Source organism: Orcinus orca, chromosome X (genome assembly GCF_937001465.1).
Source record: "Orcinus orca chromosome X, mOrcOrc1.1, whole genome shotgun sequence".
Classification (NCBI taxonomy): domain Eukaryota; kingdom Metazoa; phylum Chordata; class Mammalia; order Artiodactyla; family Delphinidae; genus Orcinus; species Orcinus orca.
The window spans coordinates 57,944,888-57,950,887 of record NC_064580.1 but is presented as its reverse complement, the minus strand read 5'-3'; positions in this window follow the sequence as shown (position 1 = coordinate 57,950,887).

The window sequence follows — 6,000 nt, the reverse complement described above, 5'->3', positions numbered from 1 at the left end:
CTCACTTTGTCACAGCTTACCCTTCCCCCTCCCCATATCCTCAAGTCCATTCTCTAGTAGGTCTGTGTCTTTATTCCCATCTTACCCTTAGGTAGTTCATGGCCTTTTTTTTTTCTTAGATTCCATATATATGTGTTAGCATACGGTATTTGTTTTTCTCTTTCTGACTTACTGTACTCTGTATGACAGACTCTAGGTCCATCTACCTCACTACAAATATCTCAATTTCATTTCTTTTTATGGCTGAGTAATATTCTATTGTATATATGTGCCCATCTTGATTGCAACCTCATGAGAGATCCTGAGCAGGAACTTTAAGCGCTACTGGATTCCTGACCTGTAGAAACTGTAGGATAATAAATGTGTGTTGCCTTAAGCTGCTATGTTTGGAGTCTTTTTTTATGCAGCCGCGGGTAATCAATGTAATAAGGGATGTGACTGGGTTTGAGGATTGGTTAATATAAATCGTGTTGATCAAGAATTAAATTTCTATCCTGCCATGAGGTAGAAAGAAAGGGCAAATCCTGTGTAGATAACCCACTGTTGAGCAGATTACTTTAATGAATCTTTATATATGCAAAGAATATCTAAATGTAGGTTGGGAGTCCATGCAAGAAAAGCTGCATTGTTGGACAAAACAAGTGCAAAATCTTGTTTTAAACTGAATTGCTGGGCTGGGTGTGGGGGCAAGGAAAAGATGAAAAGGAAGAGAGAAATAAATTGGATGGAGGATACACCTGATTTTGTTAACATAATCTAAGGACTTTCTCAGAAGAGGGATGACTAATATTCAATTGAAATTGTCTTCTGGTTGTGATACAAATCTCCATCATCTTCCCAACCCTTCATCAAAATGTATCGCATATTAAAAACTTTATTTTTTTCGTTTTTGGAAATCAAGAAGAAGGCCAAGTGCCCTAGAGGAAGATAAGAGAATACTGCAACATGTAGAGCGGCAAAATGGAATTCAGCAGAGTTATGAATCCAGGACAGCAGTGACCATGAGAACTTAAACTCCTCACCAAGACACAGAAGTCTTAAGAAGGGCACTGGATTATACATAGAACATGGAACAGTGATTCAAGCCATTCTTGCTAGATCTTAAGGGCAAGAGATAAAGCCAAAAACTTCCTCTAACCTGTAGATGATGCTAACTAACCCTTTGCTGTCCACTCAGATATTGATTGATGCTTTTGTTATCTGGCCTCTTGGTAGTTTGTTTGTTTGTTCATTCGTTGGTCAGTATGTGTCTCAGAAGTGGATCATAGCTATATAGTTGGGGTTTTGTTTGTTTTTTCTTTTTTGCACAAGGCCCAACAGAGCACTATGTGTGATTAGAATATTAATTAATATTGTTTGATGATATTCTTCTGTTACAGACTATGGAAGTATCCATATACCAATCCTTCTAAGCATTTATTCAACCTCTACTACATACCATATATTTAAAGCTGGCATATTTACCATATTTTTGGCTATAATTTATACTATCTTGTTCTGCTGAAATAAGTATGTAATTTTTCAATGATGAATGATTCAATTATACCTCCTAAGTTTTTGTCTTTGATATGAAATTCTAGCACAGTATGAAGAGTTTTACTAAACTTGCCTTTAAATTTTCACTTGACCCCTCCTAGAGAGATTAACCAAAGCTAACCCTCAAACACAATGCAGTAAAATTTTACTAATTTTTTGTCTAATAATTTGAAATGTATTTTTTATGTGCCTAAAGAAGAAATGATGAGGGACAGTGAATTATGTATGAACATCACAAATCTGGGAGGGCCAGCAGACATATTGAATAACAGAACCATAATGTACCACAAAGATATCAGCAGTTTGGAGCAATGGTTAATTCTAACAAAATAAATAATTGCTGAACAACCATCAACAAAAGAATGCTGCACCCTACCTAAAAAGATATCCTACATCCAAAGACAAAGAAGAAGCCACAGGAGACAGTAGGAGGGGTGAAATCATGGTAAAATCAAATCCCACACCTGCTGGTTGGGTGACCCACAAACTGGAAAATAATTATATTGCAGAGGTTCTCCCACAGGAGTGAAAGTTCTGAGCCTCACATCAGGCTCCCCAGCCTGGGGGTCTGGCAAAGGGAGGAGATGCCCCCAGAGAATACATTAAATACATACATAAAGATCTTACATGGGCCCCCAAAGTCATCCATACAACCTATGAGAGATGTGAATTACAAGCAACATATATGAAAAAAATAAGGCTTGGTGGGGGGAGAAGGATTTGTTTAACTGTAAGATAATCCAAGTCAAAATTGATGCAGATACAAAAAATAAAAACCTAGTATCCTATTAAACTGCATTAATAGAATATAGTGTTGCAGCTCTGAGATCTGTATTTTAAGAGAGGTAGAAAACCAACTGGAGCATTACATGTTGAATTAGCAATGGGGAAGGTGTTGGAGTTCAGATCTGAGGCACAGGTAATTGTTAATAGAAACAGAACCACTTTAAAAGAATACTCAAGGAGACATGCTCTGCATTCTTAGATACCTGAAGGACTGTCACACATTCACAGAAGTATAGATGCTAGAATTTCATGGGTGTATAATAGGAACCGTGACTAAGCCTAACTTGCCTAAAGTATAGGGTACACAAAAGGGAATACAGTATATGAAAATGAGTTGCCAAAGGTCTTTTGGTACCAGATTATGGAGGTCTATAAAAGTCAGGTCAAAGTGTTAGGACCTTAATCATATAGATGGTGAGAATCCATTGGAATTTTTAAATTTTCTTTTCTTTTGACAAGATAACAAACATATGGTAAGAAGTGTAAACAGTAAAAAGAAAATCTATGGAAAATCCTTGACTCTCAAAACTGCTGGTTTCCTTTTCATACTAATACAATAATATATACAATGCCAGCTCTTGTCTAAAATAGAAATGTAAATTGTTGCATACTTTATACTCTTTTATGAAAAATTACTGCTAATACTACTACTACCATTAGTTACTATTATGCTTACCTCATCTTGAAGATTGTTCCATATCAGTACGTTTAAAATTGCTTCCTTCATTTTCATGGCTGTATGGTATTTTTTGTTATGGATATACCTTAATTTATTTAACCAGTGGAAGGGTGCCCTTGAAGGGTTTAGACTATGGATGTGACATGATCGGGCCTGTGTTCTAAGAAGCTTACTCGCTGGCAGGATTGGAGCACTGAGAGACTGGAATAGAAAAACCAATTAAGAGGTTCAATGAGAGAATATATGTGAAAGCAGTTTTCAGCTGTAATGCATATATAACTCTGAGTTATAATGGCTATAACTCATTTCAGAATTAATGAGGGGCTTGCATTCAGGATTTCTGACTCTAAATCCTGGCCTTTTTTCCACATTATATCTGGGCAACTCCACCCATCTTCACCATTTATACTTGTAATGTTCACAATTAAGTCCCTTAGAGTACTTTACCATTTTCTGAGAGCTTGGTGTTCAGAATTTTTGGCTTCTCCCAGCACCCTTGTGAGGCAGGCTTCAGCCCTGATTTATAACTACTGAAGTGACAGTTGAATCTGAAAGACAAAATCAGCTTACTGAGGGAGAAAAAAAAAACTCAGAAAGTTGAGAAACAGGCACCATCATGGGGCCTAGCAGGAGCATGTGTAAAGCAAAAAAAAAACCTAAATGAGCTTAAAAAGTAATGGTCCAAGTGGTAGCAGGAAAAGAAAAGAAATTTTGTGTCAGGGAATCATGTCCATATAGTTACTCTTCTGTGTATAGCATCTTTTTTTTTTTCTTTTTTTTGCAGTACGCAGGCCTCTCACTGTTGTGGCCTATCCCATTGAGGAGCACAGGCTCCGCACGCGCAGGCTCAGCGGCCACGGCTCACGGGCCTAGCCGCTCCGTGGCATGTGAGATCTTCCCAGACTGGGGCACGAACCCGTGTCCCCTGCATCAGCAGGCGGACTCTCAACCACTGTGCCATCAGGGAAGCCCTGTGTATAGCACCTTATAGTTTACAAGGGGCCTTCCATTTGAACCTCAAATTCACCCTCAAAAATAGATAACTTTTGTTACCTTTCTCAAAACGTAATAGAAAAAAAAGGATTAAGGGAATGAGGAAAAGGGGCTATATAATATGCCTCTATCATGTTATAGTATCTAAATTAGGGGCTTTACAAGCATAAGCTCTTTGAATTACCCATGTGAGGTAAATACCACACCCTTATTTTACAGAGAAGGAGACTGAACCTCAGTGTGGTTAAAGTGACCTGCCTAAGGTCACACAGTTGATAAGTAGCAGACTGGGAATCTGACACCCTGATTTTCTGATTCCAGAGCCCCATGCTCTTTCCACCGTACCATATTGTCCTTATCTGAGCACTAACAAAGATATCATAGAATGAGGAAACACATCTAGATTGCTTACAGGAGCTCAAACTCATTCGGCCTTAGAAAAATTAAGGTGACAAAACTCCAGGAAAAATGAGACGTTCAGAAGGCTGACATGGATCACAGGTCGGATTTGACTTTGAACTTGATATTTTGGAGGGTTGTAGTACATCACATTATTTGGTAGGTAGGCAGCATGACTGAAGGGGACAGGCAGGCCCAACAGCATCATCTGTGAGGAGAAATGCAGAGAGGATTCTACTACACCACTTGAGGGTTGGGACTGAGACTTCTTCAGCTTCATCCACTTCTAAGTTCATAATGAAGTGCCTGCTGCATAGTAAGTGCCTAATATGAATTATTTAAATATGTCAAATACTTGGGTTTAGCTGGAGGGTAGAAGAGTAGGAATTTGAGTGTTCTTTTTTTTTTTTTCCACACATAACCTTTTTCACTAATTGTGTAAAAATCACACTTTCTCAACATTGTCTCCATTCATATAATCTGTGTAATATTCCCACTTTTCTTGCTCTAGTAAAATCACTTAAACATGTGTGTACCAAGTACTTTGCAACTTGTACTCATTAGTTGTAGAAAAACTGTGTAGCCAGCTTTACCACTCTGAATGCAGAGTCCAGAGCCATAGGAAATCCAGCCAGCTAAAGTGAAGCTTTCAGACCAGCCCCAAGTGCATTGGAGGTGCTCTAGGCACAAACCTTGTCAAACTCAAACAACATCAATTTCCCCGTTAGAAAGGGAGGCAATTTTATGTAGGAATGAACTTGATTGCTTGAGCCCAGGCCACGTAAATATTCTAAGTAAGGCAAGTCATGAGGTGTCTGTTTCTCATCTGAGAGAACCAGATAAAACATGAATGGAGACCTGAGGAGCTCCTTAAATGAAGGGCAGGGAAGATTCTGCCTGTCTCAGTTAGGCCCTATCAGGCCATGAGACAGGGGCTCAGTGACCTTCAGAAGGCTCTTCTGAGGGTTTTGTTTGTTTGTTTGTTTTTAGTAAATCATTACTGAATGAGCTACCAGGAAATGTGTTAGTCACTGTAGTGGGGGAGGGGGTAGGGATGGAAAGAATACTATACCTCAGGGAGCTCACACCAGGAAATGCATAATTGAGGGTCAAATTCTAGCTGAGTCTGGGTAGAGGGTAGTCAGGGAGGGCTTAAGGACTTCCTGTAGGAAGCGGTTTTTGAGCTGGGTCTTGAAGGATGAGTTAGTGTTTATATTTGGGAAAAAACTACAAAAAATGGTGGGAGCAGAGTTGTTGAGGTGATAGTGGACATAGTTCACTCCAGATGGTAGTGACTAGGCACAAGTGGCCTAGTGAATAAGGAAAATGGTCAGTTTCAGAAGGTTGTCCATGTTGTAACTGCCCCCTTTGATCAGAGAGTGCCCTTGCTCAAAAGGTGAGATCCTAAGAGAGGCCATGAGGAAGAGAACTCTATTCTCCAAACCAAATGAATACAAACTCTACAATCATATTAAGAAGCCTAGAAAGGCAGAGACTTTCTGGTCTAGCCTCTCCACCTGGCTGAGGTCCAGAGAGGGAAAGGGAATTGCCCAAGGTGACACAACTCTGAAGCAGAGCTAACACTAGAACCCAAGTCTCCTGAATAC